Source organism: Hylaeus volcanicus, chromosome 1 (genome assembly GCF_026283585.1).
Source record: "Hylaeus volcanicus isolate JK05 chromosome 1, UHH_iyHylVolc1.0_haploid, whole genome shotgun sequence".
Classification (NCBI taxonomy): domain Eukaryota; kingdom Metazoa; phylum Arthropoda; class Insecta; order Hymenoptera; family Colletidae; genus Hylaeus; species Hylaeus volcanicus.
The window spans coordinates 29301787-29314133 of NC_071976.1; the positions used below are offsets into that span (position 1 = coordinate 29301787).

Consider the following 12347-nt stretch of genomic DNA (forward strand, 5'->3'; position numbering starts at 1 on the left):
TTTCCTCCCGACTTCTCCCTTCGACTATTTATCTTTTCTCGACCGTGCCCAGGATACGAGCGAAAATGCCGGCGAACCGGTTCCAGAATTTTTCGTCGGTTCCTCGTCCCGGACTTTAGACCGGTATTCCTCCACGTTGCAGGATGCGTAGGCTGTTTCGCGGTGCATTTGGCGAATCGCCGCGCCGCCGCCATTCCGGATACGCGAATTCGTACCACATTCGCGTCACGAATAAACGGCTGGTATCCGCTTCGAACTGACGATGCAAATGTTACAAAGGAAACGCGAGGAAACTCCGACTGACTATTTACTACGTGACTTTATTACAATCCTTGAGCGTTGCTACTTCCCGGCCCTTCTATTCTTTTAAATTCCAGAGAGTCCCGAACGAAATAAAATTCTGTATGGTCACGGTCTACGCAACCGTTGAATCTGAATTCTTTGAAATTCTAGAAATTTCCGTACGAGATGTTATAGTCTCTATACGTATAACTCTATACGTCCGTGGTCTCCTCAAGCGGTGAATCTGAATGTTTTTAAATTCCACGGAATACCGAGCGAAATCAAATTCTATATGGTTATGGTCCTCCCAAGCGTAGAATCTGAATTTTTGAACGCGTAGCGTTTACCAAAGTAGACACAACAAAGTAATAACCGTGAATTTGAAATTTAATTTTTATTTTTACTCCAGCTGGTCGAATTACGATCCACTGTATAATATACGATAACTCGCTTATAATCGCTCTCACAGAAAAGAACCATATAAGAAAAGTTTTTGAAAATTCAATTCAGAAACTATCTTGTTCTATGTATTTCTTCGGTAGAATCGACGGTAACCGGGATATCGACCCGTACCCTCCTGCCTTTGATAATCTACGAGGGTGAGTAGCAGCTAGCAACAGAGCTCTTACAGAAGACATCTTGGAAGACTTCCAATAAAGTCATTCGATAAAACGTTGGACGTGGTACAGCAACGATAAATTGCAAAAGTACGCCATGAACTGTTATCGGTTACCAGTGGAGGGAATTCTTCTACTTACATTTAGTTCAAAAAAATGTGAACGTTTAATCTTCCATTGACATCGCTTGATCAGTATATAGACGTTTTAGAGCAGAAGAAAAAAAGACGATAAGCTGATAAGTCTATTTCTGCTAGGGACAAAGAGAGATACGGTTTAGAGTGAACGAAAATTTTTTACCCCTTATCTTCTCGTCCTTCGAAAACGTTGGGATCAAAGGAATGAAACAGGCGGAGGTGTTGTAACGTTGCCTTTGATCCGACACGCGAGCGCGACTACGCAATTCCCGGTCGCTTTCGGTTACTAACATTTAGTAACGCTTACATTACGCTTTATTTATCCGCTCGATTAAAATCATATCGATATTCTAAAGTATCGACACATTAGCATATTCTGTACGTCTAATTGAATATATTAGGCGTAGAAATGAAATCTGTGATTTCGTATTCAGACATTTATAATTCTAGTTGAAGTAGATAGAAGCGTTCATTTGTCGCTTTGTTAGGTTCGAGTGCCTACATTCTAAATCCTCCACCTGATATTCGTTACAATTTATTTATATTATTTATTTATATAGTACAACAAATTACTTGAGTAGGTTTAAAAATTTATTCCACATATATACCAACCTTCATTGTGGTAAAACACAGATTCTCTCACATTTCATTTTACAACAACACGTGTTCCTTTGAAGTGTATATATTCAACGCGTGGATTCCCTGGTAATCTAATCTTAATCTCTTCTCATGTAACCTATGAAATCGATGACTTTCGTCTAAAAGTATCTACAACAAAGGCAATCGATGACGACACTTCCAGTCGAGCACAAACGACAACGCAACCTTTCAATGACATGCTCCATCAACAATATATAGTGAAATTTTTGTTTGGACTCTTTTGAAGAATGAAACATACCAATTTTCAAAAGTTTATGTCAAGTAGATTCGCTATAAAAAAAAGGCATGAAAATTGTCTCGATATTGGTCAAAAGGGAAGATTACCCCTTCAATCTCCAACTTCCAAGAGTAATCCTGTTTTTCGCTACATCCTGTATACTTGGGGTTGGGGGATACCGTTAAGCCCAGTTAACCCGGAAACACAGAAAGGGAGGGTCGAGGACAATGGAGACTCTTCTGTTGTGATGTTTGCCCTAGTCGTAGGCAGACGGTTAAGGGAGGAAACCACACTAGGAGTACTAGGTGTTTCTTGGAATATTTTTTGTACAGAGAAGAATTTATGTATCATCTCGTTTCGTAAACTATCCCTTGCGTCTATTGGATGTCCAAAAGCATGTCGGACATTCACGCGCGCGCATACTGACACAGTGACACACATCTGTTCCATTGGGATCGATCAAAAAGTATCGCTGTAGCGTCTGCATTGCGCAAAATGCACCTGCCTTCGAGAATTGCAACAACGCCGCGCGTCATTTCGCACGAATTTCTCTATTTTTCGAATTCAAGTTTCCATCGCCTCAAACTTGGAGTAAAGGCAAACAGAATATAATCCCACTTTTTAAATGTTCAGAGTAAATTCCGTTCTATTCTGTTCTATCTAAAATTTCTATTTTCAAAATTCCTCTTAACTTAAACCAAAACTTCCTTCCGTAACGACTTCGATTAAACACAAAGTACGAACGACGATTCCCTAAGACCTTCGTCGTCAAAGTGTCGCTGAAAACGCCCCTCGACCGTAATTTTCACTATACCTGGAAAGCCCCTCGAAATTTACGATCGGAAAGCCCGTAGTTTCGTTAATTAGAAAATACCTGAACTACCGAATACCGAACACTAATGAACCGTCATCTACCGTGGAGGCGGTCCATCGAGGGTCGTATACCACGTCGTTTCTCAGTCGACGGGCCAAGAAAGTCTCGATAAAGCCCATGTCCATGATAAAACCGTACGGCCTCCGGTCTGCCGACGTTTCCCGACCTCGAGACGCGTGTTTGCGCGAGTCATGGACTACGAAATGGTCACGTTTCTTCGATTAAGCCAGCTAAGGATGACGATGGCGGTCGACCGAGGTCCGAAGATACACCGACTTCCGGCGTGAGTTTGTCTTCCTTGAAAGGGATTACGAGCATAATGGGGGGACTTGAGCGACCGACGTCGTCGCCGCACGTTGGCTCCGCCGCGCCGCGATGCAAACGTCTGCAGGACTGTTATCTGCCCCCGATAGAGCTCCCCTTGTGCCAGGAACAGGAACGTAAACGCGGAAGTCCCTTACCCGGCCGACAGCTACGTTTCCGGCCGATAGAAGCCCTTTATCGGTCGTCCCGGAAGTCTTCCCGATTATCAATGCACTTCTTCGTATAGAACGCCAACAACATGGAAGTAATCGGAAGTAATACCTTGGAAAAATATAAGTTTGAATTTCTATTCATCTCTAACAAAATCTAACGAATCGTAACATTTCAAAAATAAGCGACGCTTAAATGATAGTTAACGAACAGATCGATTTCTTTCAACAGACAATCTATATTTAATGTGCAATAAACATCAAAGCACCGAATGGAGTAGACGTCCTAATCAAAGAAATTAGGGCGTCCCATTTAGAAAAATTAGCGCTGACCCGACGAAGACGTAACCATCGATCAGTTCGTTTCAAAATACCTAGGTATTTCGAACGCTCCCACAAATTACACGCCTAAAAACTCGCTCGTTGAAGAGATCATTATACATCCGAAGATATAGTCATCGGTAAGATTAATCCCATGGCTACTTCCTGGTGTATCAGCTGGCGTCTCGAGCTAACGATTCCTCGATATCCGACTCGACAAAGCGATCTTGCTATTTCCCAATCGTCGTTATAATCTCAATTTATATTCCGACGTACATCGGCCGTCGCACAGTAAATGTGTCCCGAGTTACACAAACCTATTATACAGAATGATGCAATAACAGGTCTCTAGGCAACCAATATTCAAATCGACACGTGGCGACCGTTTTCGAGAAGAATAAACCGTCAAAAGGTGGAACAGCGTTTCATAAACCGTTACGTTACGACACAATGGGCATGGGAACTTTAATATTTGGACACAGTATTACCCCCGCCTCGAGTAATAGTGTAATCGATGCCCTTATCGCTTCCTGTTTCGATTAGTACGTCGCTTAGAATTTCGATCGATTTCTATAGATAAATATAAAGACTTCTGAAGAATTTCAAGCAACATAATATTTATTATTAAAATTCTAATTTCCCATCCGTGAGATAGTCGGGTCATCTACTTGAACGTGTCAATCGCCCACGTTGATAAACAATGGTTTGGCCAGAATGTATTATTCATGGTATTATTTTCATGCACTCCAGCCATTTCGCAAAACGGTAGTTTCACGGTCAACGTCGCGAAATACTACAATTTTCCGTGATCGTGTCCTCTCGGCCGTAGATACCGAGTCAGTGAACCACGTCCGGCTGGAAAGTTGCATTAAATCGTGCAACCGCCACTGGAAAAAGCGTAACGGCATATTCGATCTACATTGGCCAACATTTACATCGGGAACACGATGATCGCAATCAATCGCAATCCGTGCGACAAGACACGTTGTGTTAACCTTTTCCATTACGAAAAGTCTTGCGACTTGTATGCGCGTGTATCCACAATTTGACGGTGATTGGATTTGTTTAATTTCTTGTGTAATAACCACTCACAATTGCCAGGCTAATCAGTATTGATTAAGTGTAGAAATTAATTCCGTGCCTTTCTATTTAATCGTTTGTAACTCTAAATAGAAATATTTAATTATCATTTTGTTATTATATTAGCGGAGTTTCGTTTAGCTATTTGCAAATGTGTTGCATAAAGTTAGTGTTAATTTTTTCATTGGTGTTTGTAGTAGATAATCTAGATTTGGAATCAGCAAATCATAAATTAGTAATTTGTAATCTTCAACTAAGCGTGTCTGATTATTAATTGATTGTTAATTGAGATTATTGATTACTCGAAGCTAGATTGTCGATGTTTATACTAATTAGGTATTTTATACGGAGAGTATACGCACTTATACATTTGCTAACGTCATGGTCACGGTCATCGTCACCGTCATCGTCAACATTCGTCATCGTTACATTCATCGTCACAGTCATAGTCATCGTCGATCGACCTATTTGACCTCATTCCCATGCTATAGTCACTTCGTACTCTAGTAATGATTTATAGGGAAACCATTAGGCACAAGTCTTAAATAATTAACCTAAATATCACATGATAAGAAGGCAATTATTTTTATTAACTGTTACTGTGTATGCAGTGTGGAGAAAACTATAATAAAAAATGTAGTAAACAGACGTAGTTTTCCATTCTTGATAAAAAAAAGTATGGTAATTTTATGCCTGCAAATAGTTCATTTACAACCTATTTTAATTTTAAATGTGCTTAATTGTTTAGACGCGTCAATAGGCGAATGGTGGATAGACACATTCGATGAACGTCCTTCATGACGATAAACCATGGTCGGTAATCGGATGTAATCTGACGTGACTAAACGTGTAGTTGCGACACGTATTATCTCCCTTACGAAAATGAACGTTTTACATCGAATGTCGTATACTTGTGCAAAGTTTACACGAGAATGTGCCGCGAACAATGAGGCAACACATAATTGTCTACCGCGTGAAATGTGGACGTGACAATAATTGTATGTATCAGTCGAGCAACCATAAATTTCAACAATTTTTTATTGCTAGAAAAATTGCTTAAGATCGAATTATGTTCGGCAAATATTTTCAAAAAATTTGTAAACAAATATTTTATATTCAAAATATTCTACTTTACTAAATTAAATAAACAAACTCTCAGAACTTATTAACAAACATGAACCTGAACCCTAATAACGAAGATAACCGTTATCAATTCGAATACGTTCGTTGTTTACGTTCGTACAATTTCGCGAAACGTTCCAGTTTCCTATGTTGCGAAAATGGCGAATGATACGATTCAGTGGGATCGGATATCTAAAAGCCAGTTTTTGTAATCGGGTGCAATCCGAATTGATTAAAACGAGACCGTTGCACCATAATGGCGCTCTTACGAAAAGTAGTGCTCTGTAACACAGCGCAGGCGATGTTTGCGATGCCACTGTGACGCAACAGTCGCGAATCGGTATTTGTAAAAACCGACGAGGATTATTTATTGCTCGTAAAATCAAATGGAACGATTAAGATAAAGTTTCGATTGTGCAATTTCACTAAGGCGTTGCGCCACGCGGCCCAAAAGAAATTGCAATTTTTCTTAATACGGTGATCAGTTCATCCCTTAAAAGAACTCGAGTATGAGAGCCTAAACGACGAGTTTGTTGTGTATAATACCAGATAAATAAAGCTGACTATTGTATTACGAATGTACTCCATTTGTCCTATAAAGTCTAACGAAATTTGCTTAATTATTCAAGATGACGTTCCGAACGTTTTATTCTTTATACAAATACGAATTTGTGCCAATCTCTTGTAGCCAGTAGCTTACAGCCAAACAATAGCTAGAAAAAATGGTTAATAATCTCCTAATTATAAACACAGCTGTTATCGTTTCTATTATGATACTCGTCAAGTGTGATCCTTCGACTCTGCATATTCGACCTTTACTTGTACGTGTACGTAGAGTCATACGGTGAGTAAATGTCCTGTACGGTTTCCATTTGTGTCGGTGGGTATATATTGCTCACCGATTTTCAGAATAGGGCAGTCGCAACAGATGGACAGTGTTTTTACGTTCGATAGGAGATTGACGAGCCTTCGTCAGAGTTTGATGTAATTCGCGGCTGCGTATCAGTGTTGAGTGGTTGTGGATTTGTGACAAGAGCCCGACAGATTAAAGCAACTAGACTCGTGCCGTATCGCACGTATGCAGCGTGGTACGTAGTTGGAGACAACTTTTACTACAAATTACGTTACTAATATGTTGGTAAAATAGATGCGACAATCGTTCGTGACAATCGTGCTTTCGTAATGGGGCAGTGATAGGCAAAACTGTTATGTAAACAAAAATTTGTAATAATGAACGATAAAAATAAAAATAAACATTCGAATGAAAACCGTAAAATGAATTTACATTTCACGATGAATGGAGGAAAAGTTATCTACATTATTATGCAATCGATTAACGTCGCGAATGAATCACAACATTGTATTTTTATTCGTCATCTATTGTTGGAATGAACGTTAGCGTATCTCTGATTTTTGTAGTATCCTCGACGTTGTTAATATGACTTGCAAATCTGTGTGAAATGAAATGACGAGTGACGTTTCGAGTGAAGGATATGATATACAGGTTGAGATTTAGTGGAAATGAGATTTTAGGGCTTAGAACGTTACGTAACAGGGTGTAACAATTAAATATTTCAAATTAAAGTACGTACATAAATGACTGGATGTAAAGGTACATAATTAATTTGTACGCCTAATAAATTATATTTGTGTCAGAGGATAGAAAGTGTCCTACTCGGAAAGCAGTTGTTCGTCGACCGAGCCTCGCAGGCTTGAACTCACCGGAAGGAACAATTTTTGCGACCGATTGGCTACGTCATTGCCTTTTTCTCTGCACTGGACTGTCTCGTGAGGCATCCGCAAAAATAGTTTCGACCGTGAACATAATCGTACGTCCGGTTCGTTTATCAGGAGGATGCTCCTGAACCAGTATCGCGCAGCCTCTCTAAACCCGCTCTGTATTTTTATGCGAACCATTGCAAAAGGACCCGCAGATTATCGTGAAACAGTGGTGGCCGTGAAACGTTCATGCGAACTCATAGAATTTAGACAATTTCAGAAAGACATAGAATTTCATTTTCTATATTAAAAGTAGAAGACTTGTCCTAAGTAATATACTTATGAAGATATTACGTTAAACTCATTCAAAATGTCCATTCAAGGGGTTATCTCTTCTTAACATATCCCCTCCTTCCAAATAGTTTCTGATTATATTGCCACGTAATTTCAGACGAAATAATGTAAATTCTGAAAATTGTGTTTGTTTCAATAATTCTTTAATTTTTCTCTCGTCTTTCTTCGAAGCATCTCTAGGAAAATTCATCTCAATTCGTTTCCATGGTATGCTTAGATATAATTTTTTTAATGTCCACAATATCTTTTAATCTCCACACTACAAAACTACACCGAAGCATCCACGAACCTCTTCAATTATCTTGGACCATTAAATCTCTGAATAATCGCATCTTCTTGGGATTTATGGAAAATGGAAATTACCTGTAAAATCCCTCGTTCTCGCACAAATTGGATACCTTGAAATCGCTGCTCGAATCGTATTGTTTTTTTTAACAACACGTAGACAACGCATACGCGCCGATGAATAATTCCCGGGGCAATCGAGACAATGCAACGTAACGCAAATGTTGAATCTTTTTGGTTCGTGTATACACGTCAACGATCCGAGAGCAAAGGTGACACAGTCGTTCAGGAAATTCGCAGCAGTCACATGCCGTGCGTCACGTATTCTTAGCCAATGTTTTTCTCGCACGCGTTCATCTACGATGGGAATTATCAAGCCGGCACCCAGTGACCTCGCGTCTATCTCGAAAATTCAACAATCTGGCACTTTCTGGGCATGGTTTCACCAAGATCCGCTTTGTTTTGCCGCCGAGGTACACAACAGGATGTACGTTACCGATTAGGGCTCCTAACTGTACACTTGTACGAACGAGCATGTTTACATTTTTTTTTTTTTTTTTTTTTTTAGTAGTGGAATTCCTCTCCATCTCTCAAAGCCAAGTGTATTAGTAAACTAGTTTCAAATGAAACATTTTAAAATAAAAATTATTAGCAAAATAGTTTACAATGAATTAGTAACTTGATTGCGTGCTACTGTGTACGCAGTGATGTATATCTATATCGCCAAGTCGTATTGTAGCAATAACACCACGTAATTATGTAGAGTTATTTAGGAGAGGCGTATCGGCCACGTTTACGGATAAGTGGCGATACAATAAAAGACAAGCGATATCTGGCTCGATCTTGCGTATAAAAACGCGATTGCGATCGCAAAAGTCCCCAAAATACAATGGTACCCCAAAGTATTATGGCGCTGGAAGGTCGTACGATGACGGCACATGAAGCCGTCTAAAAATATTTGTTCACCCAAAATAAAACCCAAAAAGTTCGCGGCGGTAACGCATTATCAGAATTTCAGCCGTGATAATTATTGCTCAGCCTTGAAGCAATCCGGAGTGTATGACGAAATTTCTACGGCAATATCTGGCGAAAGATCGCGCGAGTATCGAAAGAGCCAGTCTCGAACAAAAACGAAGAGGGAAGAATTGCGAATAATCGAGCCAACGAACGACTGCAAAGTAATCCTCGTCGCGAATTTAATTATCACCGAGGATTTCCGACGCAACTTGCAATCGTTATTGCCTGTTTCCTCGGTGGAAGTTGCTATCCATGCGTGACAGTGACTCTTGCCAGGTAAAGTTCACGATCATCGACAGAAAAATATTTAGTATTCCAATATTTTCGTCGTTAAGTACATGAAACGTAAAAGTAGTTGATATACAATTTTATAAATATTTTCAACACGTACACGTTTGTATACTGCTACGATATCTACATCAATGTGTCTAGCTGTTTGGTCAGGTCTGGTCTTGATATCTCAAAATCGATACATCGTTGTATTAATATTTGATCGAGATTCTGTCAATAGTTTTCATCGCGGTGTGGAAACTTTGCACAACTAATCAAAGGACGCGAAACGTTAAACAGAAAATTATTAATCTTGTACAACCATTGTACGTACGTTTGATCAGAGATACGTAATAAAGCCTCGATAAGGAGAAGAATGTGGCAATTGTGTTTGACAGTGCAAACTCAGAACCCGATTCTCTTTTTCTCATTCACGCAAAAGCGATGTTTACATTCTGTTTTATCGAAAAATGCATTACCAGGGAGGGATGGCGTTTATTACCAGACACTGTTTGATTTAACGTTCGAGCAATTAAAAATTACTGCGATAAGGTGTCAAGTGCTTTTATAATTTTGTTAATTTTAAAAATTTCTCGATACGAGTGATTTTCATTTTCTGACGATCCTTTCATGGCCTAACGTTTATTTTGATCGAGCTTGCTGCTAATTCCGTAAAAATCGATCGTTCGCTCGAATAGTTCGGTATCTTCGTATCCTCTTCTCTATCCATCGTTATTTTCGTCAAAGTTGATCGTACGTTTGAATCATCAGCCCGTTGAATGATCCAACCAACACCCACGTAAGTGGCAGAATGGAGTGCGTTAAAAAAAAAAGCACTAGGTTGACCAATATCCGGTCTGAGGCTGAGCTGGTTTGGAAATTCGAAGGCCTGGCCTGACTCGAGCGTGATCCGAACACCACGCAATCAACCATATCTCTTCAGGCAGATATACAGTACACACGAATGTACGAGACCACGTTACAATAATCTTCGCCGATTTTGCATATTGTACGTTGCATCAGAGTACGAATGTACTTTCCAAGGGAAAACACCGCGACGTTTCGACGATAACTTTGAGCGATAATTTTTTCTGTAATTTGATAACTGCAATTTGCGTCACGAAAGCACCATTACACAGACTTATTATTTTGGGAAATTATCAATATCGACTCGACGACATTGACGAGATTTAAAGATATCACCCGGAGCGTTTTAAAACCTGCAACTTATCTTTGCGTACAATTCGTTTGAAGATTTGAATTCTGAACCGGAAATTGTTTGGAAGGTTCCTTTTATCGTTTCATTGTTAAGCGAATCGAGTTTGAAAGTGTGTTGGAAATTCGATACTGCAAAGAGATAGCTGCGGGGAATTAAATATAACGCTTTCGAATATTTCCAAGAAATTGTGTAAATAATAAATTTGTGTGTCATTTTTATTATCGATGTACAACATGCAAGGTGTTTCGTGTAAATAATATAAATACAAAGGTATTTGTTACAAAGGCGGACATTGTATGGAGTAAATAATCATAATTCCACATCCGCCTAGAAACGGCAAAGTATCACGTGGCTCGTTTGCCACGCCCGTTCCTAAAGGGTTAAGAAATGACTGAAAAGCGGCAACATGCTTCTATTTCATCGCGGCAAAAAATACGTGTAACGATGATCATTTTCTCACGGTCATGCCAAAGTACGTGGGTGAGGTTATATGCCCTTAGTCGCCGACGATTGTTCAAAGTGTGTCTCCTGCGGTTGCTAAGGAACGTTAAGGTAGGTCAAGGGCACGTCGTTTATGCGAAACGAATATCTTGGAAGGAATCTGCTTTCTTACGACTGGTTTTCGTTCATTGAAAAAAACGTTTCGGCCAATCGAACCCGTTCGATAATTTTAAGGAATTATTACCGAATGAATAGACATCGGATTAGATATCCATGTGCGTGTTTCTGTTACGAAACACGATTACTATGCGCGTGAAAAATGTCAAGAATCTCAGATCAATACGATTAATAAGTTGCCAACATTTGGATGATGTAAACCAAGTAATTAGTGTTACAGATAAGGTGTTGTAAGCGCACGAAACATTTGCGTATACTTATGACCGCGTGTCGCGGTTTAGGATGCCCACGTACGCACTGATGTGGCCAGTACCGTATTGTAAAGTGGCGGTGCCACCTGTTTATCGTCTCGACGATGCGATGAACTCGTGTTCCACCGTTCCCTATCAATATTCTACAATGTCTTGTAACTTGGCCGCGTGTTGCATCACCGGCGACGATTAATCGTAAATTAAAAGCGTAATTGCAAGTGTCATTAAAGTCAAAGATAGAAGTGGTGAATCGATAATGTGACCAATAGGGAAACGAAAAGATATATGTTTATGTTAGGATTAATATCTTTGTGCCTTAATTACTTGGTGTCCACGGTATCGTTTCCGATAACATGTTCAAGCAATTACATTTCTTATTACAATATCAACCGTTTTTCTTTCAATGGGAATTCCCTAAAGTTGATACACCATTCGTGACTACTACAATTTTGTTACGCATATGACAAAAACAAGCTATTGCGCGCATTAAAGAAGAGAAATAATATTAAATATATCTAATTAAAAACATACAGGTGATAAAAGTATCGACACAAGTTCAAGCGTGTATTTAAAGTATAATTGCTTCGAAATTATCCAACACGGAGTTCATTTATATTATCGATGCTTTCGTTATTTAGCGATTAGAAAAACTAAAAAGTATCTTACCGTAGAAAATTTAGAGGAAAAAGCTTTCTCCGTTTACGATTTTCCGCCGAAAATTTCAGACACATTTGCACAAAAGTCGAAAAGTACACGAGGGGCACCGTTTCCACTGGTTCGTTGCGCTGACACTGCCGTTACACCGTAACGCGCACGCGCGACCGTCCCCCA

At 39.5% G+C, this 12347-nt stretch overlaps 2 protein-coding genes across 2 annotated transcripts in view; one reads left to right on the plus strand and one right to left on the minus strand.

Moving 5' to 3' along the window:
• Window positions 1-12317, minus strand: part of LOC128875724 (probable RNA methyltransferase CG11342) — a 26416-nt gene extending 14099 nt beyond the window's left edge. Inside the window, exon 1 of the mRNA XM_054121575.1 lies at window positions 12183-12317. The gene's annotated coding sequence lies outside the window, so the exon portion shown is untranslated. The remainder of the gene's footprint in view (window positions 1-12182) is intronic.
• The window catches only part of LOC128875715 (tribbles homolog 2), a 27929-nt gene continuing 22293 nt past the window's right edge, over window positions 6712-12347 (plus strand). The window contains exon 1 of the mRNA XM_054121561.1: window positions 6712-6871. The gene's annotated coding sequence lies outside the window, so the exon portion shown is untranslated. The remainder of the gene's footprint in view (window positions 6872-12347) is intronic.